Source organism: Scyliorhinus torazame, chromosome 1 (genome assembly GCF_047496885.1).
Source record: "Scyliorhinus torazame isolate Kashiwa2021f chromosome 1, sScyTor2.1, whole genome shotgun sequence".
Classification (NCBI taxonomy): domain Eukaryota; kingdom Metazoa; phylum Chordata; class Chondrichthyes; order Carcharhiniformes; family Scyliorhinidae; genus Scyliorhinus; species Scyliorhinus torazame.
The window spans coordinates 161,838,138-161,864,494 of record NC_092707.1 but is presented as its reverse complement, the minus strand read 5'-3'; the positions used below and the strand labels follow the sequence as shown (position 1 = coordinate 161,864,494).

The window sequence follows — 26,357 nt, the reverse complement described above, 5'->3', positions numbered from 1 at the left end:
TTTGCCCCCTAATTGAAAACAAAATATGAATTGGGTATTCTAAATTTATGAAAAAAAATATCCTGGCATGGATAGATGATTGGCTGACTGGCAGAGAGTGGGGATAAAGGGGTCTTTTTCAGGATGGCAGCTGGTGACTAGTGGTGTACCTCAGGGGCCAGTGGTTCAGGGGTTGGTGCTGGGACCACAACTTCACAATATACACTAATGATCTGGAAGAAGGAACTGAAGGCACTGTTGCTAAGTTTGCAGATGATACAAGATCTGTAGAAGGACAGGTTGTATTGAGGAAGCAAGGGGGCTGCGGAAGGACTTGACAGGCTAGGAGAGTGTTGGAGATAGTCATTGCTTGGCACTTGTATGGTGCAAATGTTACTTGGTACTGATCAGCTCAGTCGAGTGTTGTGCAGGACTTGCTTCATATGGTCATGGACTGCTTCATTATCAGAGGAGATGTGAATGGTGCTGAATATTAATCATCAATGAACATCTCCCCTTCTGCTTAATGATGGAAGGAAAATCCATTATGAAGCAGCTGAGGATGGTTGGGCCTAGGACTCTACCCGGAGGAATCCCTGCAGCAATGTCTCAGGACTGAGCTGATTAATCTCCAACAACGACACATTTCCTTTTGTGTTAGGTTATGACCCTTGACCAGTACCAAGATTTGGTTAGGAATAGTGGGCGGAATTCTCCCCCCCACGCCGGGTGGGAGAATCGCCGGGGCGCCGCGCGAGTCCCGCCACGCAGCCCCCCCCCCCCCCCCCCCCCCCCACGCCCCAGGGGGAGACTCAAAAGGGGTCTGGCCCGCGATCAGAACCCACTGATCGGCGGGCCGGCCTCTCTGAAGGAGGACCTCCTTTCCTCTGCCACCTCGCAAGATCCATCCGAAATTGTCTTGCGGGGCGGCCGTGGGGAGGACGGCAACCGCGCATGCGCAGGTTGGCGCCGGTCAACCTGCGCATGTGCGGATGACGATCGCGTCATTTACGCGGCGGCAAGGCCCGGCGAGTTAAATGACATGGCGCCGCTCCTAGCCCCCCAGGGACGGGAGAATAGGGGGCTGGGAGCAGCCTCCAACGCCGGAGTGAAACGCTCCGGTTTTCACTCCGGCGTCGGGACTTAGTCTCCCGATGGGAGAATTGCGGCCCGTGTTCTGTTTAAATAGACACAGTTTGAGATTTAAGACACTTGCTCAGTGAATAAAGCCACAAAACCCCATGGGTTTTGAACAAACAAAAATTTTGACCATATAAAATCCGACAGACATTCAGGGTAAGTATGTGGTACATGTGAATTAACAAGCAAACCGTGGTCAAACACCTCACAATAGGTGGCAGATTCAACCATGACAGAGTCCATGGATTTCTCAATAATCCATCCAGCTGTCAATAAACAGTCAACCAAACTCACTCTTTCACGAGGAATTCCAGTCTTCACCTTGAAGATCTAACCTGGGACTTCCGGTTGCGGCGATGCGGAGCTAAGCCGCACATTTCGGCAGCTCCCGCAATCACGGACTTTTGGGCTCTCCAGAGGAGCCCCAACGGAAATTTTTTGATTGAATCCCTTACATTGTATGGCAGGGATTAGCAGTGGAGCGTCGGAGAAAGAGGCTTTGGAGCAGCGGCAAAAACGAGGGGGTAAAAACAAGATGGCGGAGGGCGGAGATCGAGCAGCATGGGGGCCGGACCAGCAGGAATTCCTCAGGCGCTGTGTGGAGGAGCTTAAAAAGGATGTGCTGGCACCAATGCTGTTGGCGATCGAGGGGCTGAAGGAGACCCAGAAGGCCCAGGTGGTGGAGCTCCGTGAGGTGAGGGATAAAACTAATGAGAACGAGGACGAGATCCTGGGCCTGGCGGTAAAGATGGAGGCGCACGAGGCGGTGCACAGGAGGTGGGCCGAGAGACTAGAGGTCCTGGAGAACAGGTCGAGGAGGAAGAATCTCCGGATTCTGGGTCTCCCCGAAGGAGTGGAGGGAGCTGATGCCGGGGTATACGTGAGCACGATGCTCCATTCGCTGATGGGTGCGGAGGTCTCTCGGAGCCCCCTGGAGCTGGAAGGAGCACACCGGGTCCTGGCGAGGAGACCCAGGACTGATGAGCCGCAAAGGGCGATAGTGGCGAGGTTCCATTGCTTCGCGGACAAAGAAAGTGTCCTGAGATGGGCCTAGAAGGTGCGGAGCAGTAGATGGGAAAATGCGGTGATCCGAGTCTACCAGGACTGGAGTGCGGAGGTGGCAAAGAGAGCGGGCTTCAACCGGGCCAAGGCGGTGCTGCACAAAAAAAGGGACAGGTTCGGCATGCTGCAGCCTGCGCGACTGTGGGTCACTTATCAGGACCGACACCATTATTTTGAAACGCCACAAGAGGCTTGGACCTTTATCCAAATGGAAAAATTGGACTCGATCTGAGGGGCTGTGGTTGTGGGGGGATGTTGACTGTATACGGGGTTGTAAATATGGGTAAAGAATGTTTCATGGGTGGGATGATGGATGGGGATGTGGGAAGAGTTCTTGTTTAAAAAAAAAAAAATTCTGTTGACGAGATAGTGGGAAATGTGGGCGTCGGTACTGGAGGGAGGGGAGACTCGGGGATGGGGGAACTGGGATAAGGCCGCAACAGGAGCTGCGCCACAGGGGGCGGGGCTGGCTCAGGAAAGCGCGGGCTTTTTCCCACGCTAGGGGGGGGGGGGGGGTGGAGGAAGGTAAGGAGGAGGAGAGACCCCCACACGGGGAGATCAACGGGAAGGCGGGGGAAACCGGGGTCAGCAGAAGTCAGCTGACTCACGGAAGTAGTATGGGGGGAGCAAAAGAGCCAGATGCGGATCTAACGGGGAGGGGGGGGACAATAGGGTTGCTGCTGCACTGGCCGAGGGGGAACTGAAAATGGAAGACGTGGTCGGGGCAGGGGTTCCCCGTCTGGGGGACTGGAGGGTGCGGGAGGCGTGGGCACGGGACTGGCCTAAGATAGGAGATGGCTTGTCGGCGGGGTTGGTAGGAGGAGGGGGGGGGGGGGGGGTAGCCCCCCCAATCCGGCTGATCACGTGGAATGTGAGAGGCCTAAACGGGCCGGTTAAGAGGGCCCGAGTGTTCGCGCACCTAAAGGGACTGAAGGCAGACGTGGTCATGCTTCAGGAGACACATCTGAAGGTGGCAGATCAGGTCAGGTTAAGGAAGGGATGGGTAGGACAGGTGTTCCATTCGGGGCTGGATGCGAAGAATAGAGGGGTGGCAATACTGGTGGGGAAGCGGGTGTCGTTTGAGGCCAAGAACGTAGTAGCGGACAATGGAGGCCGATACGTGATGGTGAGCGGTAGGTTGCAGGGGACCGAGGTGGTACTGGTAAATGTATACACCCCGAACTGGGACGATGCTGAATTCATGAAACGGATATTGGGGCGTATTCCAAACTTGGAGATAGGGAGCTTGATGATGGGTGGGGATTTCAACACGGTGTTGGACCCAGCATTAGATCGTTCCAGATCTAGGACGGGGAAGAGGCGGCGGCGGCGGCCAAGGTGCTCAGGGGGTTTATGGATCAGATGGGGGGAGTAGATCCGTAGAGATTTGCCAGGCCTTTGGCCAGAGAATTTTCTTTTTTCTCCCACATACATAAGGCCTACTCCCGGATAGATTTTTTTTGTTTTGGGCAGGGCATTGATCCCGAAAGTGGAGGGAACGGAGTATTCGGCCATAGCCATTTCAGACCACGCTCCGCACTGGGTGGAGCTAGAGCTGGGGGAGGAGAGGGACCAACGCCCAATGTGGCAGTTGGGTGTGGGACTGCTGGCAGACGAGGAAGTGTGTGGGAGGGTGCGGGGGTGTATCGAAAGGTACCTGGAGGCCAGTATGGGAGGCGCTGAAGGCGGTGGTCAGGGGAGAGTTAATCTCAATCAGGGCTCATAGGATGAAGAGAGAGGGCAGGGAAAGGGAGAGGTTAGTGGAGGAGATTTTAAGGGTGGGCAGGAGATATGCAGAGGCTCCTGATGGGGGACTACTCAGGGAGAGATGAAGTCTCCAGACGGAGTTCGACCTGTTGACCACAGGGAAGGCAGAGGAAGGCACAGGGGGCGATATACAAATATGGGGAGAAGGCGAGTCGGATGCTGGCACATCAGCTCTGTAAGAGGATGGCAGCGAGGGAAATAGGTGGAGTCAAGGATGGCAGGGGAACTACGGTGCGAAGTGCGGTGAAAGTGAATGAGGCATTTAAGGCCTTTTACGAGGAGCTGTATAGGTCCCAGCCCCCAGGGGGAAAAGAGGGGATGCGACGATTCTTGGACCAACTGGGGTTCCCGAGGGTGGAGGAGCAGGAGGTTTGGGGGTGCCCATTGGGGTGGAGGAGCTGGTTAAAGGACTGGGGAGCATGCAGGCAAGGAAGGCCCCGGGGCCAGATGGGTTCCCGGTGGAGTTTTATAGGAAGTATGTAGACCTGTTAGCCCCGTTGCTGGTAAGGACCTTCAATGAAGCAAGGAAGAGGGGGACCCTGCCCCCGACAATGTCGGAGGCGACGATCTCTTTGATCTTGAAGCGGGATAAAGACCCACTGCAATGCGGGTCGTATAGACCAATCTCACTCCTCAACGTAGATGCTAAGTTGCTGGCAAAAATGTTGGCTACGAGGATTGAGGACTGTGTCCCGGGGGTGATTCACGAGGACCAGACGGGATTCGTAAAGGGTAGGCTGCTAAATACCAATGTGTGAAGGCTCCTAAATGTGATAATGGCGCCATCGGTGGAGGGAGAGGCGGAGATTGTGGCAGCCATGGACGCGGAGAAGGCCTTTGACCGAGTAGAGTGGGAGTATCTCTGGGAAGAGTTGAGGAGGTTTGGGTTCGGGGGAGGGTTTATTAGTTGGGTTAAGCTCCTGTGCAGAGCCCCGGTGTGTGTGGTCACGAACCGGCGGAGGTCAGAGTATTTCCGGCTGTACCGAGGGACGAGGTAGGGGTGCCCCCGGTCCCCTCTGCTGTTTGCATTAGCAATTGAACCTTTGGCCATGGCGTTAAGGGAGTCGGGGAAATGGAAGGGGGTGGTCCGAGGGGGAGAGGAACATCAAGTGTCGCTGTACGCAGATGACTTGTTGCTGTCTGTGGCGGGGATGGTGGAGGTCATGCAGATCCTAAGGGAGTTTGGAGACTTCTCGGGCTATAAGCTCAATGTGGGAAAGAGTGAGCTCTTCGTGGTGCAGCCGGGGGATCAGGGAAAAGGGATCGACGACCTACCGTTGAGGAGGGCGGAAAGGAGCTTTCGATACTTGGGGATTCAGGTAGCTAGGAGCTGGGGGGCACTGCACAAACTTAATTTGACGCGGCTGGTGGAACAGATGGAGGAGTACTTTAAAAGGTGGGACATGTTGCCACTCTCGTGGGCGGTAAGGGTACAGTCGATTAAAATGGTTGTTCTCCCTTGGTTTCTTTTTGTATTCCAATGCCTCCCAATTGTGATTACCATGGCCTTTACCTTAAGAGGGTAAGCAGGAGCATTATGGGATTTGTGTGGGCGAGCAAGACCCCGAGGGTAAGGAGGGGGGTTCCTGGAGCGTAGCAGAGATAGAGGAGGGTTGGCGTTGCCGAATCTGGGTGGCTACTACTGGGCAGCCAATGTGGCGATGATCCGCAAGTGAGTGATGGAGGGAGAGGCGTGGAAGAGGTTGGAGATGGCGTCCTGCAAAGGAACGAACCTGGGGGCGCTGGTGACGGCACCACTGCCGCTCTCGCCGACAAGGTACACCACGAGCCCGGTGGTGGCGGCAACGTTAAAGATCTGGGGACAGTGGAGGCGACATAGGGGAGCGATGGGAGCCTCGGTGTGGTCCCCGATCAGGGATAACCATCAGTTTGTCCCAGGAAGGATGGATGGAGGGTTTCAGAGCTGGCATCGGGCAGGGATTAGAAGAATGGGGGACCTGTTCATCGACAGGACGTTTGCGAGCTTAGGGGCGCTGGAGGAGAAATTTGGACTACCCCCGGGAAATGCCTTCAGGTACATGCAAGTGAGGGCGTTTGTGAGGCGACAGGTGAGGGAATTTCCGTTGCGCCCGGCACAGGGGATTCAAGACGGTGATTTCGGGTGTATGGTTCGGAGAGGGCAAGGAGTCGGCGATATACCAGGAGATGAAAGAGGGGGAGAATTTGGTAGAGGAGCTGAAAGGTAAATGGGAAGAGGAGCTAGGGGAGGAGATTGAGGAGGAGGGGCTGTGGGCTGATGACCTAAATAGGGTTAATTCCTCTTCCTCGCTTAGCCTGATACAGTTTAAGGTAGTTCACAGAGCGCATATGACAGGTGCGAGGCTGAGTAGGTTCTTTGGGGTGGAGGACAGATGTGAGAGGTGCTCAGGAAGTCCGGCGAACCATGTCCATATGTTTTGGTCATGCCCGGCACTGGAAGGGTTCTGGAGGGGAGTTGCGGGAACAGTATCTAAGGTGGTGAAAGTCCGGGTCAAGCCAAGCTAGGGGCTAGCACTATTTGGAGTAGTGGACGAGCCAGCAGTGCAGGAGGCGAAAGAGGCCGGCATTCTGGCCTTTGCGTCCCTAGTAGCCCGGCGAAGGATCTTGTTAATGTGGATGGAGGCGAAGCGTGGCGGCCTGGATAAATGGTATGGCAGGGTTTATCAAGTTGGAGAGGATAACGTTTGCCTTGAGGCGGTCTGCGCAGGGGTTCTACAGGCGGTGGCAACCGTTCCTAGACTATCTCGCGGAGAGTTAGATGAAGGTTGGACAGCAGCAGCAGCAACCCGGGGGGGGAGGGGGGGGGGGGGGGGGGGGAACCATCTTTCTTGGAAAATCTTGTTAAAAATTCTTAATAAACATTTTTTTTTTTTTTTTTTTAAAAAGAAAATCTAACCTGGGGACTTTCTCAAGGCCTTTCCAACTTGGATGGTATCAATGACAACCCACCTCACAGGGTTTTGATTTCATCTCCCCCGGTTCCATTCCCCTGGATTCACAAGTTTAACCAAAACACTAACTCAGCATAATTTTGGATCTTCAGCTGCGGCAAGCAGAACACCACTGCTCCAAAATGGGTACCTTTGCCCCAACATCTGCTTTCTTTGATCTTCAAGGCTTCTCCTCCAACACACTTCTTCACTTACTCCTGGCAGTCCTTTTCCTATTTGGAGCCTTTTTCCTCAGCTCTCTCATTTTAACTGAACTGGGACATTTTCCTTTTCCTGTCCCTTTCTGGGATTTTTCTTTGCATGGGACACTTACCGGCAATGACGTGCCACTCCTATCATTCGACCTAGGTTTTTGTACCTTTCTTTTGTCTCTCTTTATGCACATCAGAAAATAAGTCCCCGAGGAGAAATTTCCTGTTGTGAAATCACCACACTGCCCACTGCAAAACGCAACTTACAGCCTTCCACAATGTGCATCTCTTTCTACATGTGAGAAATTAGAAATTGGCAGAGTCCCAATTTGGGACTGTTAACGGTCCAACCAGAGCTAAATTTTACGGTTCATTCACAGTAACTTTATTGCAGTGTTAATGCAAGCCTACGTGTGACACGAATATAGATTATGATTGTTCAAAACCCGTGGGATTTTGTGGCTTTATTCACTGAGCAACCATCTCCCAATACAGGTGGATAATAGAAATCCCAAAAAGGACTTTCACCCACTCCCAATCCCCACTAAATTGGTCATTTTTGTTGATTTATCACTGCCATGTTTTACTTTCAATTATATCTACCGATTGGTAACAATATTTTAAAAGCTCAACTATTGGAAGATAAGAAAGCAAAATGCTCAAGCAGGATATATGACCCTAAAGCCGATTCCTTCCATGGTCCAAGCACAATGTTAATCATCCCCCATGTGTCAGTCGAGGCTCTCGCCTCCGAGCCAGGTTGTGGATACAAGTCCTATTCCAATCAAGGATGATGCACCAGTGCATTACCAAGGTGATGCTACACTAAGTGTCATCTTTTGGATGAAGCATTAAATTGAGACCCGGTCTGAGCATTCTGGTGGGCATAACGGATCCCTTGATAGGGAGCATAGGGAAGTTACTGCTGTGCCCAGAACAATACATAGTCCTCAATCAACACCACAAAGCAGGTTTTCTGGTCATCATCACACTGCTATTTGTGGGAGCTTGCTGTGCACAAATTGCCTGCCATCCTATATTACAACAGCAACTACACTTCAAAAGTACTTCCTTTGCTGTAAAGTGTTTTCAGATGTTCGGTGGTCGTGAATATAACTGCTATCAATCCATTTAACCTCCAGGTCCCTATTTTTATTTAAATATTTGAGGCCAGTAGAAAAACGTTCACTGAAGTGCTTCAGGGAAGGGAACTTGCCATCATTACCAGACTCCCAGTCACACACTACGTGGTCAGTGCCTTTGTAATGTCAGAGATACTAAAAGAACAAATAACAAATCTTGGGAACCAACTAGAAGCTGTGTATTCATCAGCTGATCTTTAATATTCCATGGCTTTGCGCTTTCAATTGGCTATCCATGCTTATGAGTTGCCTCCATAGGCCTCGAGTAATAGCAGTAGGATGAAGTTAGACAAGTGAAAGAGACAGTCTATAACCTCCATTTCAACATCATGCTCCCAGTATTCCAACTTAAACAAAGAATCCCAAAGCCTGCTTTTGTCAACATAAAAGCAGCATGGGTATGAAATTCAGCCATTTCGACTTGCATTGCCTTGTTAGCAATCAGATTATAGGCAACCATTCCAAATCTAAAATGTTGTAACTGTCACCTCTGCTCTCCTTTCTAAGGAGGTTGAGTATCACAACAAAATGGTTAGAAGACCAGCTTTCAAATTCAGCAAAATACTGACAGTTTCACAATACAAATGGAACAGCAGATGGCTGTATCATTTTCATTGGCACTGTCTCAAACTCAAACCCAAGGTGTGCGCTACACTTAACAACTATCATGAGCAAAGCAAGTCCAACAGCAAGTTATTACAGCAAATGTCACTGAAAGCATATTCCAAATGGAAACCATAGCATTTGGGGATTTTGTTTTGGGGGGGGTTTGCTGCTCGTTAATGTTTCTTTTATTAAAATAAATTTAGAGAACCCAATTTGTTTTTCCCCCAGTTAAGGAGCAATTTAGCGTGGCCAATCCACCTACCTGCACATTTTTGGGTTGTGGGGGCAAGACCCACGCAGACACGGGGAGAATGTGCAAATTCCACACGGACAGTGACCCAGGGTCAGAATGGAACCCGGGCCCTCGGTATAAGACAACAGTGCTAACCATTGTGTCACCCTAATGTTTCTGAATACAAGATTAATCTTTTTAATATCTAGTGGAATAATTAATAAACATTTCAGCTGGCACAGTCCCACTGTAAACTCAACAATATTTCTCTGGCGCATGAAAACAGATCATGAGCCAATGAGACCAACCAAAGGGTAGTTTTAAGTTATTGTGAACTGTTAAAAATAGAGGAACGAAACAAAAACTATTAGACAGTTACATAACCGGCTAGCCCCTCGGTGACATCATCCAAAAGCACATCAGTCTCCACATCTACATTGATAACACCGAGCTCCACTTAACCACTACCTCCCTCGATCCCTACACTTGTTTCGGCCTATCGAGTCTGCACCAATCCTCTGAAAAAGAGCAGCCCACCTAGCCCCACTCCCCTGCCCTATTCCCGTAACCCCACCTAACCTGCACATCCCTGGACACCAAGAGGCAATTTTATCATGGCCAATCCACCTAACCTGCACATCATTGGACTGTAGGAGGAATCCAGAGGACCCGGAGAAAACACACACAGACACAGGGAGAAAGTGCAAAAGTGCAAACTCCACACAGTGCAAAAGTGCAAACTCCACACAGTCACCCAAGGCCGGAATTTAACCCGGGTCCCTGGTGCTGTGTGGCAGCAGTGCTAACTACAGTGCCACCCCAGCTCTGGAATTGCATCTCTAAACTTCTCTAGAAAAAGTAAGAGCGTGTTGGAGAATAGCAGGCTTATGGAACGGGTAACTATCAATGAGGTGAGTGTTGGCCTATTCCCTACCTATTTTCACATCTGACCTCGGAATCTTGAAGCTGTGGCCAAAATTGAAACCTTCCATTCCCTGATTGAAACATCCCACACCACTTTAAATGCAAAAATTCATTAAACAAATGTAATTTAAAAAGGCCTTAATCCAATTTTAGTTCAATTACAATATTTCTTTGAGTGCACTTCGAAGTTGCAACAGCAGAGAATTAAATTGTTTTACAATGCAATGAGAAAGTTGCTGTGATACTAATGCAGTTATCCCAAGACCATTGAGGATTTAATGTATGAATTAAAGGTGCAGTCAGTTATTACATTGCAGTTGACGCTAAATAAAACTAATCCTTTTGTTTGAACTCGTTCTGTGCTTAATACAGACTTTTCCATTATTTCTGGTACAAAGTTTCTCTGCAATGCCAGTTAATAGAGTGCAGGGACAGGATTACTCAAGGAATATTCCAGAAGGAGGCCCAAAGGTCACTCATTTTATTCTGTAAATGCATATTTTCTCATAGCTTTAGAAATGTTCCTTTTATGAAATTATTGTTAGTTTTCTGCAGCACTAAAGGGGCATATTTGCCATAATTGTAATGCCCAAACTTGGTTCTTTTTGTAATCTTCATGTCCTTTTTGTGAATTTTGAAATTCAACATGGTACAGTATGTGTTGAAGAAAGTCATACTTTCCATTTCAGGCACCAAACACACACTCCAGAACAAAGAACAATACAGTACAGGACCAGGCACTTCGGCCCATTCAGATTTCTTATTTAGACCAACTACTTATTGCCCAAACGATCTATATCCCTCCATTTCCCGCCTATTCATGTATTTATTGGGATACATCTTAAACGTTGCTATCGTGCCAGCCTCCACCACCTCCACTGGCAACGTGTTCTCGGCACCCACCACCCTCTGCGTGAACAGCTTTCCCCGCACATCACCCCAAAACATTCCCCCTCTCACCTTGAACCTGTGTCCCCTTGGAACTGAGTCTTCTGACTATTCACCCTGTCTATACATCTCTGAATTTTGTAGATCTACATCAGGTCTCCCCTCAGCCTCCGTCTTTCGAACAAAGACAATCCACGTATATTCAACCTCTCCTCATAGCTACCACCCCCAGACCAGACAACATCCTGGTAAACCTTTCTGCACTCTCTCCAAAGCATCCATGTCCTTTTGGTAATGTGGTGACCAGAACTGCACGCAATATTCCAATATGGCCTAACTAAAGCTTTATACAACTGTCGGATGACTCTTGTACTCAATGCCTCAGTCAATGAAGTCAAGCATGCCGTATGCCTTCTTGTATATCTTATCCACCTGCATTGCCACTTTCATGGAACTATGGACCTGAACACCCAGATCCCTCTGCATGTCAATGCTCCTAAGGGTTCTGCCATTTACTGCATAATTCACACCTGAATTTGATCTTCCAAAATGCATCACCTCGCATTTGTCTGGATTGAACTCCATCTGCCATTTCTCTGCCCATCTCTCCAATCTATCTATATTCTGCTGTATTCTCTGACAGTCCCCTTCATTATCTGAAACTCCACCTATCTTAGTGTCATCTGCAAACTTCCTAATTGGGCCATCTACATTTTCCTCCAGATCATTTGTGTATAGTACAAACAAGTGGTTCCAGCACTGAACCCTGTGGAACACCACTAGTTACAGATCTCCATTCTGGAAAAACTCCCTTCCACTGTTACTATGTCTCCTGTTGCCAAGCCAGTTCTTTATCCATCCAGCTAGCACACCCCAAATCCCATGCAACTTTACCTTGTGTACCAGTCTGCCATGAAGGACCTTGTCAAACACCTTACTAAAGTCCATATAGATAACATCCACAGCCTTTCCCTCATCAATTAATTTTGTCACCTCCTCAAAAAACTATCAAGTTGGTAAGACATGACCTTCCCCGCACACAACCATGTTGCCTATCACTAACCGGTCCATTCACTTCCAAACGTGAATAAATCCTGTCCCTCAGTTTCTTCTCCAACAGCTTCCCCACCACCTACATCTGGCTCACCAACCTATAATTACCTGGATTATCCCTGCTTCCCTTATTAAACAAAGGGACAACATTGGCCATTCTCCAGTTCTCTGGAACCTTGCCTGTAGTCAAAGATGATGCAAAGGCCCCAGCTATTTCCTCTCTACTCTACAGTAACCTGCGATGTATCCCATCAGGCCCAGGGGACTTGTCTACCTTAATACGTTTCAAAATATCCAACACTTACTCCTTCATTATGCTGACATACACACCCAGCATTCACACACCCATTCCTAACCTCAACATCCTCGTGTCTCCTTGGTGAATACCGATGCAAAGTACTCATTCGGGACCTCCCCAACTTCCTCGGACTCCACGCATAACTTAAGACCTTGGGATTTTCTTTGGCCCTGCTTGCCAATGACATTTCCTGGACTCTTTTAGCCCTCCTAACTCCCTGTTTCAGTTTGTTCCTACTTTCCCTACATTCTTCATTGGCTTTGTCTGTTTTTAGTTGCCGAGATCTTCTGTATGCTTGTTTTTTTTTTTGAATAGTCTCTCAATTTCCAGGGTTATCCATGGTTCCCTAATCCTGCCAATTTTGTCCTATTTTTGCAGGGACATGCCTGTCCTGCATGCTAATCTACTTCTCTTTAAAAAAACTCTCACATATTAAATGTGGATTTACCCTCAAACAGCTGCTCCCAATCCATATTCTCCAGCACTTGCTGAATTCTGTTGTCATTCGCTTTCCTGCCCAATTTTGCACCCTCACTGGAGCACCATTCTTGTCCTTATCATGAGTATTCAAAATGTGCAGAATTATGATCCCTATTCCAAAAATGTTCCCCTACTGAAACCTTGGTCATCTGGCCGAATCATTCCCCAATACAAGGTCAGTGAGGCCCCCTCCCTAGTTGGACTATCTGCATACTGTTTCAAAAAGCCCTCTTGGGCACACCTAACAAATTGGTCTCCATCCAAATCTTTGGCACTAAGGGAGTCCCAGTGGGGGAAATTTAAAATCACCCTCCACAACAACACAGAATCGGTCTACATATCTGTTCCTCTGTATTCCACTAGCTGTTAGGAGGCCTATAGTATAACCCCAACATTGTGATTGACCCTTCCTATTCGTGAGCTCTACACTGCAAGATCCCTCCAAGATAGCCTTCATCATCACAGCTGTGATATGTTCCCTAACCCGTAAAGCTTAGTTAGATAAGGCACACATTCCCCTCTCTGCAATGATGTACTTCATCAAACCACAATTTATCCAAACCACTAATGTATCCGTGAGACAATTTCAATTTCCCCAAAACCCTGGCCTCTCTTTATGAGATTATCACTTTGGTACCAAAATAATGGTTGGTTTGTGCTCCTGGCCAAAATCAGTTTCATACAGGTCATTTCTAGTCAGTGGTGTTTGGGGTGGGTGGCAGATAGCCAAGTTGATTAGGTAGCTACGGGGTGGATCAGATTGAAGCAATGTCACAGGGTTCGATAGTTCAATCCCTGTCCTGGCTGAGGTAGACTTGAGGCCCGCCTCCTCACCCTACCTGTAGCAAACTGTACTGTGACTGACACAGCAAATAATTGCCAAGGACCTCCCTTCAGGCACAGAACAAGAATTCTGTCAACCCAGGCTGGAGGTGACCCACACTGCAGCAGTTACAGTTCATCATCTGTGCTACTCCACACCCAATCCTTAATTGTTTGATACATTAACATCCAGTCTATTAGACTTCACAACGGATTCATTCTTCATTGTAGTCTGCAGACTCGCAGGATCTCCCATCTGATGAGGCTGGGCCATCCAGAGTTGTACACCTCACCCCCACCCTCTCCCTCTCTCCCCTCCCCTCTCCTCTCCTCTCTCCCCCTCTCCTCCCCTCCCTCTCTCCCCTCCCCTCTCCCTCTCTTCCCCCCTCCCCTCTCTCCCTCCCTCCCCTCTCCTCCCTCTCTCTCCCCTCCCCTCCCCTCCCTCCCTCTCCCTCTCCCCTCCCCTCCCCTTCCCTTCCAGAGAACAACCGAGACTCCACAATAGTCAATGCGTCACAGCTAATCACTCGCACCTTCTATGAATGCAGATACACACATCTCGATGGGCGACATTAGTGGACAGGCGTCTGGGGCAAAATACACAGTTGCTGATGTACATCAGGTGGAGGCAAGAACACCCAAGGGAAACAGCAGTTAGGAGGTCTGCTGGATCCCAGGAAGCAGCTGGGCCCCAGCTAGATGCCAAGCCTCAGGACAAGGTTATCCGAAAGGACAGGACACAGCTGTGACATTCAGGAGAGGTGTCAGTGGCATTCCAGCGACTAAGGCCAATTCTAGACCCAAAGGCTGCAGGCACAGGAGATGATTCCGAAAATGCGGCAGCGATGCCAACACTGCTAGGGTGGGGACCACAGTGGAAAGCCCGGAGCATGACATCCGCATTGAGTGGTGGTGTCCAATGCATTGCTCAGTCTGTGACGACCATGGCTGAGGGCGTTGACATCATGATCCAGTCAGAGGAACATGTCCTAGACACAGGTGGACATTGTTCAGGCACCGCAGAGCATGGGTGTCAGCACCATAGTGCTGACAATGGGGATTTTCCAGGACTTGCAGTGCCAGATGTTCAGATGCCTCTGGAGCTCAGTCCAGCTGCTCCTCCGTTCCATGGATTCCCCCAGGGCCCTACAGGCACAGTCAGGGAAGAGGAAGCACTAGAGGCCAACACGGCATGCACCTCAAGGACAGCGGATAGAACAGGGTGGCCTGACGATGCCAGTGACACCATTAAGATGGACAGGGCCCCCCCGGCTCCAGGGCCTCCAATGAACGTCAAAGGCCTTTGCCAAGGGCAAATGCCAGAGGGCGCGGAAAGCAGCAGGCTGCCTCCACCACGGATGTGCATCTTGAGGACACACCTAGACGTAGCACTGGACCACAAAAGATCAAGATGAGTGAGGAGCACTGAATGGGTCACTATCTGGAGCTAGGAGGAATGGAAGTCTGTCACAGTAAAATGTTCACTTTTTAAAAAAATAAATATTTTATTGAGGTATATTATAACAACATATTAACATTATACATGAAACTATAAACATAGTGCAAAAGCCGTCTCCCTCCCCACCCCCTTCTGCTGACGGTTAATTTTCCACGAACAAGTCGGCGAATGGTTGCCACCTCCGGGCGAACCCTAACAGTGATCCTCTCAAGGCGAACTTGAATTTCTCCAAACAGAGAAAGGTAGCCATGTCAGTTAGCCAGGTCTCCGACTTCGGGGGCTTTGAGTCCCTCCAAGCTAATAGTATCCGTCTCCAGGCTACCAGGAAAGCAAAGGCCAGAACGTCTGCCTCCTTCTCCTCCTGGATTCCCGGGTCTTCCGACACCCCAAAAATCACCACCTCTGGACTCAGTGCCACCCTTGTTTTTAACACCGTGAACATGACATCTGCAAACCCCTGCCAAAATCCCCCAAGCTTCGGACATGCCCAGAACATGTGAAAATGTTCACTATTAAAACATATAACACCAGATACATATGAAGCCTCTGTCATGTTCATCTTTATAGTGGGCGTGCCTGTATCCCCACCCCCTGTTGCCCTCCAGTCCACCCACCTCCCCAGGCACAGTAGTCCAAGATCAAATGCCCCGATGCAGACCCCGTTCAGAGGTTGGGTGTGAGCGTGCTGTCAGCAGAAAGACAGAAGTCAGACTTGCAAAAACGGCGGAGCACCAGAGGTTTCCTCACAGCAGGTTACCCTCGCTACTGCCCGTCCTCCGGCTCATCCTCCAGCCACTCCTGGAACACTTCTTCTAGCTCCTTAGACAAGGCCGCTTGTCCCTCCTCCTCCAGCATGTTGCCACGCTGCTGTGGCAGATTGTGGAGCACACCGTATACCACCATAAATCGGGAGAGTCTCTGGGGGGTGTGCTTGCAGGGCACCACCAAAGCAGAACAGGCAGCGGAACCGCATTTTCAGAAGGCCGAAGCACCTCTCAATGACAGCTCAGGTGGCAGCATGGGCGTCATTGTAACGGGTCTCTGACTCGGTCTCAGGCCTCCATACCTGCATCGTCAGACTTGACCTTAGCGGGTAACCCTTGTCCCGCATGAGCCTACCAGTGTCGTGGGGTGTTCCTCAAAGAAATAGGGATCTCCAGGTGCCGTAAGATGTAGTGGTCAGGAACGCATCCTGGGTTGCATTCACACATGTGCACAATTTGGGAGGTGGTGGTTGCACATGATCTGAACATTCAGGGAGTGGATCCCCTTCCTGTTAATACAGGGCACTCTGTATTAACAGATGGCCCTGTGCTCACAGGGTGACATGCATGCCATCAATCGCCCCCTGAATGCGGTAATGGTAGTAAATCCTGCAGCTTGGGCACTTTGGTGGGCCTGGTTCAGCTGGAAGGTGATATAGTCGGAAACACAGGCATACAGAGCATTCATGATCTTATTAAATGGTGGGGCACGCTCAAGGGGCCAAATAACCTATTCCTGATCCTTGTTCATATGTTTTGTTGAATGCAATATATAAATGTTCTACTGATAGATGTAGTGATACAAAGCTAAGCCTCAAATTTGCTGTATATTTTAACAGAGCCAACATGATACAAACTGGCCGGCCAGCAGTCTGCAGAAAACCAGAAAAAAAAACACTACTTTTAGCCATATCAGAGTATCATTGTATCAGTTACTTGCAAGGTCATCTTGACAATACTGAAATATGCCCTCTATCTTTGAAGCAAGTAAGATTTTCCAAATGCTTGAAGACATTGCCTTTGTAAAACTTCCTTACTATAAAAGTCACCTCTTGAACAAGCTTCATAAATTCAATTTACCTCTGGGATTTAGATAGGTTTCAAGTACACATCGATTGATACCCAAGAATGCACTTCAAAAGGGCAAATTTTGACGCGCCTTGCAATTTTCTGGGGCGGGTCACTGTAGAATCAGAATCAGACCATACGTAGCAATTGAGCCCTTTGTGTCTGCTCCTGCACTAACACCCCACTCCGTGCTGTTTCTTCCACCACAACCCTGTTTTAAAGGATATACAATGAGCAGGCTTGGAACCAAGTAATGTCTCTGCCAATTAGACTGTTGGAGTTTTTAAATAGCTACCAGAAAAGCTGTACTTGACAGTGACATAATGCCAATACTGCAAGGTATTATGATGCCAGACCAGACCCCAACAGTGGCTAGGATACTGTTGAACGAATGATTAGTTCAAGGAGTGATTGCATGAAAAAGTAAGGTTTTCGTATTTCTAAATCAAAGCTTTATGAACATGTTATTAAACTTTTAACTTCATACCCAAAAAGAACAGCTTACAATGACCAACAGCTATAAAATTTCCCACCAACAAGAAACATACAGCTCTTAATCCAGCTTCAAATTAGCAGGGCATAGAGTTAATACCTGTAGTACAGAACAGATTCTGGCACTGGTCGGAACCCTTTGCTCTGGCTGAATTTCTTCAAATAACTGCTCCAACTAGATTGTGTTTCAACCTCTTCCTTGTCTTCAGACAAGACGGCTATGCTTTAAAATATTACGCTTTTAAAACAAAAACTATCCTATTGGAAAGAATTGTGGACTCGAGTCAGGCAGATCACAACTCAGCTCCTCTCTCTCTCAAAACTTCTCCAAACTCACTGCCTCCCTGCCTTTGAGCTCCACCCAGCAATGACCTCATCTCCCCAAGCTGCAACATCATCTCTGCAGGCTGCTCCTATCGCCAGGGACTTCCCCAGTCAAACCACTGCAGTAGCCCAGACTGATAAACACATTCCTTCATCAATTTCATCTTCTGGCTGCTGAAAACACCCAGACTCTGCAAACAAAATTATATATATTTTTTAAAAGATGACAACTACAGTCAAACACACACTAACTCAGGCTTTTAACCCTAAAATTTCCCACTTCATATTTAACCAAGTTTTCCTAAAATCTTCCAAGCGTCACAATGGCAATTGGTTAGAAAATTTACCAAAGAAAAATCAATACTACACAATTGGAATTTATCTGTATTTGCTTTGGCAATTGATGCGCTGTGGTTTCAATTGGGAAAGGGTTAAATACCTGGGAGCCTATTTTCAATTATGTTGTTGAAAGAAGATATCTTTTGAGAAGGGTTTTATTGTCATGGAAAAGACATTTATACCTTTTTCAAACTGTTCAGCTGTTAGTCCTGGTCATGCGTCGCGGTCATGCGTCGCCACCAAGCCAACAGATGAGGGGATTGGCACACAGATGATTAATTTAATCCATTTTCAAAGGTCTTTCTTTCATCAATCCTGTACTGCTGATCCTGAAGAAAGCGAATGGAGTTTTATTTTTAAATATGCCTAGTTAGTTTGATCTCATGAAAGAAAGACTTACAATTATCTTGTATCTTCCATGGCCCGAGGATATCCTAAAATGCTTTACAATCAACTAAGTACATTAGAGGTACAGTCGCTTTGTAATACAGGAAGTAATATATCATGAAAATGCAGGATCGAGAAAAGACTTGCATTTATGTAGCACTTTTCAGGACCACAAATGTCTCAAAGTGCTTTACAGCCATGATGCACTTTTGAAGTGCGGTCACAGTTATAATGTAGGAAACATGGCAGCCGATTGTACCTTGCAAACTCCCACAAACAATGTGATGATAACAAGATCATCTTTATTTCTTATGATGTTGATTGAAAGATAAATATTGGCCTGGAAATAATTCCTCTTTTCTTCTTCGGAACATGGAGCTGGATTTTCCAGCCACCCCCGTGGCGTATTTTCTGGAGGCGGCCCGCCATTGGCTGGTGGCAGGGTATTCTGGACCTGTCAATGTCTATGGGGTTTTGCAGGCCCTGCACCCATCGCTACAGGGGAATGGGAGTGGTGAATTATACTAATTAATAATGGCAACATCAACCACCACACCACCCTGCATCCCACACACCTCCTCCCATCATCCCAAGCCAAGAATAAGAAAATGGATATCAGCCATGGTCAAGTCACACAATGTCATCCACATACAGAAACTGCTGTATAAACATTGGCGGAGGAGATACACCTTTGTAACAGCATTCCATAAACTTGGGGTAGAGATAGAAAGGAAGAAATAGTGGTCTAGAACTTGCTGGAGCAGGGCACCTCACTATGCACCCCATTTGTTAGATTTTTGTTTTCTTACTCTCAGCTCAAAGCATTATTGAAGCAAAAGTGCAAGCTGATCACAGCAAGGTCAATGGAGCATGCGGGAACTTACTGGATGACAGGACAAACAGTTTGTCTCCTTAATCATTTTTTTAAAGAAAGAAAGAAACAGAATAAAAAGGGTGGATTAGAATCAGGCAAAAGAAATACAGATTAGATAGAGACAGAAAAGTAGTCAGAAAAGCAGAAGAAAGAAAAGTTCATTTCAGACTCCACACTTTAAATTTTTCACTTTCTGGGATGAAGAGGATTACTCGCATTACAGATTCACAAATTTCATTGTTAAATATGTCCTATGTTTTGAAGACGAGCCTTACTTTCTGCAGCTTATCCAGTTTGATTTAACAATGCAAAAGCAGCAATTATTTTCACATTAATGAAACAATAGCACCCTCATGTTTTTGCGACATTAACAGCAAAGTGGCAATTTCTGACAATTTACAACTCCTGGCATATCTCTTTGTTGCCACAAATTGCTGTGTTATTCGCAAACTAATGTGCATTAAACTCATTTACCTTCCCAGCAGTTCAATTGGAATTTGTGTGAACCGTGCCCACACTGCCGTTACTTTGCCGTAACTGCTGTGTAAATGCCTTTTGTGCAGGTCAATGGGCTTTTCACTGTAGTTCTGACAAAGTAACACCAGTAGAATTGGGAAGGCTCCAATCAATTTTCTGGCCCATGAACCGATGCAATCTAAATCATTCATGTCGATTTAGGTGGTTGTTTCTGACCGGCGCAGACGTAATGGGCCGAAGGACCTTTTCTGTTCTGTAGATCTCTATGACTATGACTTTCCTCCTGGTTGGGTAAAGAGCAGCAACAGCAGAGGTCTAGGACTTGAACACCTGTCCATCCTCTCCTGAGAGGAAGACACAGGGTGATCTTCAACTGAAGAAACATAATTGGAGCAAATGGATGGTGAAGAAGCGAAAGAAGATGGAATATGTAAAATAAATAAATTCAAATGGCATTCCACATTTCAATTTATTCAGAACCAAAATAGATTAGATTTGGTACCTTGAGTTTGCTGTCAAATTAGCAGTGGAGCTCTCAAAAGGATAGGGATTTAATCTGTGGGTCAGGAGATATTAACTTTTTCCTTTGTATGCTTTACACAAGATACTTTTTTATGTTAACATTTCTCAGCTAAGGATGATTATTACTATCAAATAAGTGAAATATTCACTTTCTGAACTTAACATTCCAATGTCACTTTTTGTCATCCAAAGAGTATTAAAGTATTATTAAAGTATGTACTCTGAAAAACTTACATCTGTCCCACCAGACTATAATTATCATCATTTGAAAGGGATTAACTAATGCATTTTGACACGTACCCAGTTACATAATGGAACATTAATAGTAATGACTTCCATCCACTAAACCGCACTCACAGTCTTAATCAACATGGCAGCCTCTATAATTATCAGTGCCAGTGCCATTTCTTCTCCAGAGGCGCAGCATGAACTACCTCCTTGTAGGCTTTCAGCAGCTGTAGCACTTCCTCTCAAGCCATTTATGCCACAAAAGTGCTTTTAATAGCAGTACACTATTAGCATGAAGTTCCATTCTAATGGTTCATTGGATATAAAAAGGGGCAGTTCTCTGCAATAATACTTGCACAGGAAATCCAATTCAATTCAAATTGTGTTGATGCAATTATCTTCCTGGATGACATCCAGGAAGAAGAGTTACAACTAAAAGGTGTATTCAGCAAAATCACAGGTAGATAACAGGTAAAGCTGAAGATCACTCAAGTGACTTTTCAGCAAAACTCTCCTTCCCGACTGTGGTTCATAATTCTTTATTTCTCTCTGTTTACGGAATACATTTGCAGAGATTGGCGTTCAATTTTTCCTTCTATTGTCATACATGATAGGCTACTACTCCCACCCCTGCACAATTTCACTACCAATGAACATTGTCAAAAACAGCTGGAAAGGAAATAGATGAAAATTATCTGAATGGATTCTGGCTGTGAAGCTATAAATAGAGCAAGCTGGATGAACTAAATAGCGTTTTATTTAATATACAGTACAAAAGCACTCAGCAATTGTGATGGGAATAGAACACCTACCCAAAAATCTTGTCAGTGTTTTCTTCCCTGAAGTCATTGAGGTAGTAATATGTTTTGGACGATAATGAGAATAGGGTCTTCATCATATTGCCCACTCGTTATATATACGACTCAATGCTCAGCTCCAGTGATAAATGACACTCATTATTAGGTGGGACATTTAACAGACACCCGTGTGATACCCGGCAGACTTATTTCTAACCCATTAACTCATTATTCAAGTAGTCTGTTAAACACCCTTCCACTGTCATGCCCACAAGTGGCTATTCATTATTCAGGAGAACATTTAGCCAGTGCCAATGGACTCGCAAAAGATGAGGACGGAGGCGAGAGGGTGTAGTCATCACCATTACTTGCATGCTTGCAATTCCAACAATCGAAGGTCATCGGGGACAATTTTACCACCTCCATCAATGAGGTGTACTGGTGCAGCACAGACCAAGAATCAAAACTGGGACTTTTCTCAACTGAGCCATCTGGGCATCAACTATGGCCTAGCCTTCATTGGAAATTCCTTGACCATTGGCAAATTGGTGGTCACCAAAGCTAAACTCATCACAGGCCCACAATTTCCCTAATCCAGGGACATAAAGAACACACTGTTCTCCCGATTATAATATAATCCGGGACTTGTGGGAGGAAACCCACACAGACATGGGGAGAACGTACAGACTCCGCACAGACAGTGACCCAAGCAGTGAATCGAACCTGGGATCCTGGCGCTGTGAAGCAACAGTGCTAACCACTGTTCTACCATGCCGTCCGCACTGCCCGAGATTACTATCCTTCTGTTTCTTTCCAATAGCAGAGAAGAGCTGAACACCGAGTTTCATCACCAAGAGCAAGCTGAAGCCAAACGTCAACAGAAAAAAGGAGTTTGTGGCAACCCGGGAAGCCCACCGATCCACTTATCCAACCATCATCTGCACCGCCTGTGACAGAGACAATAGGTTGCATATTGGACTCCTATGTGGAAGTAAGTCATCCTTAACTCAGAGGGGCTGCCTACAAAGGGAAGTAACACCAGACGGCAGTTATCTCAAGGAGGAAAGTGTCCAACTTACGAATCACTCTCCTGCTTGCTACATATTTCTGTTTGTGACTTCGACTACCCTTAACAAGTGAAAGCAAATATTTTAGAAAAGAAATGTGATAATACAAATGCCCAATTTTCCCTTCCATAGTGGATATGTTCCATTCCAACCTGGATATGTTAAATCTAAGAAGTTAAACTCCCAATAGTACTACAATGAAGTTTGCAGGAGGAACTAATTGTATTGGGTTTATTTACACATGTATATATATGCTCTGAAAAAAGATAGTCTTGTCCTCCATACAGGAGAGATTTTTTTGAAAAAAGCTCCCATAAAATGGGACCAGAATTCAAACCAATAATGGGCTTTACTTACCAAATAGGTTTCAAACAACATTAACATTGCCCCTCGCCTGAGATATGGTAACCCTCAGGTGAAATCACCACTAGTCAGCTCCCTCTCCAGCAATAGGGAGAGCAGCCTATGGTCATCTGGGGCTGTGGTGACTTTTACATCCCTTACAAATATGAAATACTTTCAGAATGTTTGAAAGGCAACATGGTTTCAAATCTAGGCTACCACTCCAGTGCAGTGCTGGCGGGAGTGCTGTACTGTCAGAGGTAATCTTTCAGATGAGACATTAAACCAAAGCAACAGTTGCCCCCTTAGGTGGTGGAAAGACCTGGGGCACCATTATTTTTTTTTTTAAAGCAGGGAGGTTATCCCTAGTGTCCTGACCAATATTTATACTCTAACCAACATGACTAAAATAGATTAGATGGTCATTATCGCATTTCTCTTGCAGGGGCTTGCTGCGAGTTTCCGATAACAGGAACTGAACTTCTGTAAAGTACCTAATTGCCTGAAAAGCCCCTGGGACGTCCTTGGGTGATGAAAGACTCTCTATAAAATGCAAGTCTTTATTTGAAACATGGTACAATGGGTCATTCCATTATTGCTGTTACAAAATAGTCTTTCAGTTCATTGCACTCATCTCTACAAACTGTTTTGTAAAAAGGCTTGCATTTAATCACGACTTTCAATGCTCTTCACATATAATTATTTTGAAGTACCCCAACTATTAAAAGTAAACACAGCACGAGTCGGTATAATGTTGATATAAACGCAGGAACAGGCTGCAACATTACAGAGCTCCATACTGCCCCAATACAAGTCTGCTTCAGGAGAATATCTACTACGGCAGGCCCACAACTCCAAACTGTGTTTTCATCCAAATGGGAAAATCTGATTCTGGCTCTTCCAGGAAATCAGACTGCCAAGAAATTCCCAATGAATGCTGGCCTTTCCAGCGACACACGCATCTGAAGAACGATTTTTTTTAAATTCCCCAGCCGATATTGTTGAGTCTCCAGAAACAGCTGGAAATGTGAATGAGCCAATATTTACAGAGTTTCAGTATGAACACTGGCGAGGCCAACAGAATAACTCTGTAATCGCAACTGAACCAAGTGGCGTCAACAGTGGGATGGGTTCATTCCCACACTTTAAAAAAAAAACCTTATTAAAATAATTAACCAACTAAATTAGTTATAAATAGAACAGGCTATTACAAAATTACGAATTAAAATACATTTTAAAATCTAATTGCTCCGACCAGACAACTTCGTCCAAGATCTTAAAAGACCCTTGAAGCCAATGCAAAATATATACTGACGTGGAATATTTTTCCACCACTTCACACAGCAACTTCCAGGTCCAATTTAAATCCCGTGATTTACAATGCATGTGATTACCATGCAGTCACTGAGGGAAACTCAAATATTAGTTGGAGCTATCATAGCACAGATTTTTTTTTTGGGGGGGGGTACGATTTAAAAAAAAACTTGTCTCAAAACCATTTAAAAATCCCCACGCCTACATTTCTAAAAATGACTTCCAAAGCAATTACTCTGTTTAAGCACCAGTTGGCCCACTGATATGTAATTGCAATCCGTTGACTCGCTCCCTTGCTTCGAAATTAATCCGAGCAAGGAGCCGCTGTCCTGGATTGGGGCGGGGGAAAAAACCTGACACCAATTCGACTGAACTAAGGCGGTTGTGTGACTGGCGAAAGAGGGAATCGTGGCAGAGGGGAAATGTCCTCCTTTATACCGGGGAGGGAAGCGGGGGGGGGGGGATCAGAGAGCTTCCTAAATCTGACACTGGTCAGCCAGAATACAATTCATGCAAGTTCAGCACCCAGTATTTTTTTTTAATGATAAAGTATTGCGTCGCTTACCCGAGTGATGAAAATGAAACAGCAGAGGAAAATGCAATCTTTCTGAGCTGGATGGGGAATTGGGTTCAAGTCAAGGCAGGAATTCCCTTGTAATTCACACATCCAAACCGCGTCATTCTGTGCAAGGTTTCACCAGTGACACAATGTATCGGGTACCAAGACAGCGACTTCAGCGCCACCACTGGGGGGGGGGGGGGGGAGGAGGCGCGGTCACTGCGGAGGAAATTCATCAGAATCTAAGCCAGCGTCCAGCTGCGGTCAGCGCCCGCCCACGCTTGCACCCGACTGCCAATCGCACCGCCCCCTAAAAAGAAATGCCCCGTGCCCGGTTTTCGATGTGTATCTCTGTGGCCACCCCTCCTGTCTGGGACTGGTGGCGCGCTCCACAACAATGCCCCCCCCCCCCCTGTATTTGCATTCTAGCAGCGCTGCCAACTACAATACATGGAGCAAATGCAGATTTAGATGAACGGGAATTTGGGATGACACCACCAGACAGGCGCACACAGTTCAAATCCTCACACACGCCTACCATCGTTCAATGTCCGTCCAAAAAAAAAAGCTAAAGCTGCACTGTTCGGAACCATTGTTTTCTTGTCTTGAATGTGTCGAACTGTGAGATTCAGTGGAGACCTTGGATTTCCGGCACGGTTGCTGTCTCCAGATCTCGGGGGCAATTCCTGTAGGTTTTCCCTCTAGGGCTGCAGATGACAACTAAGTATTAGAAACCCCATGGAGAAAAAGATGAAGCCTAATTTTTAAACTTTACAAATTGTGACTGTTTTTGGGACTCCCTCCTCCGCCATATTTTGTGGTATGGGGGTTGATGGCTTGACCAGCATTTGTTGCCCTTGAGAAGTGGTGGTGAGCTGCCTTTAACCGCTGCAGTACCTGTGGTACAGATAGGTGCACCACAGTGCTGTTAGGGAGGGAGTTCCAGGATTTTGACCCAACAACAGGGAGTGAATGGATGGAGACTAGCAGGTTGTGGTGTTCCCATGTGTCTGCTGCCCTTGTCCTTCAACATGGTAGAGGTCGTGGTTTTGGAAGGTGCTGTTGAAGCAACCTTTGTGAATTCTGCAGTGCATCTTCTGGATGGTACACTGTGTCATGTGAGAGTACCTTTAAGAAATGGGTGCTTAAGAAATGTACCTTTAAGAAATGGGTGTTTATCAGTGATGTCAAAGTGTGGATGGAGCTGGGCTGTCTGTCAGCTTTTTACTTTCGTTTTAGGCTGTTTGCTGCAGGGTGTGTTTTAGTTTCATTTTCAGTGTTGGAGCTGAAGCCAGACACAGCAGCTGTACTGTTGTTCTCTCTGTCATGAAAGACTATCTCTTGATCATTTGGTGAATTCAGAATTATAAATGTTTTCAGTAGTGACTTTAACCAGATGTGCTTTTGTTAAAGGTTTTGTTTTTAAGTCGTGTGGATGTTAAAAGGAAAGCTTAAAGGATTACTTAGTGTTGTAGAGTTTGTGGGTTGTATTTGAATTAATGGTTACTAAGATGTTCACTGTATGTTTTAAAAAGGTTAACTTGAGTTCATAGAGTAAACATTGTTTTGCTTTAAAAAATACTTTTCTATTTCTGCTGTACCACATCCGTAGAGTGGGCCGTGTGCTCCCCATACCACAATCTATTAAAAGTTGTGGGTCAGGTGAACGCCATGATACATTTTGGGGTTCTCTAAACCCTGGCCCATAACAACTGCCACTTTGCATCAGTGGTGGAGGGCACACCAGTCAAGTGGGTTACTTTGCCCTGGATGGTGTTGAGCTTCCTGAGTGTTGTTGGAGCTGCATTC

General features: G+C 46.7%; 1 protein-coding gene across 1 annotated transcript in view; it reads right to left on the bottom strand.

Annotated features, from left to right (window-relative positions):
- Positions 1–24,809, bottom strand: part of LOC140415849 (cAMP-dependent protein kinase inhibitor alpha-like) — a 209,516-nt gene extending 184,707 nt beyond the window's left edge. The window contains exon 1 of the mRNA XM_072501088.1: positions 24,555–24,809. The gene's annotated coding sequence lies outside the window, so the exon portion shown is untranslated. The remainder of the gene's footprint in view (positions 1–24,554) is intronic.
- Positions 24,810–26,357: the final 1,548 nt, after the last annotated feature.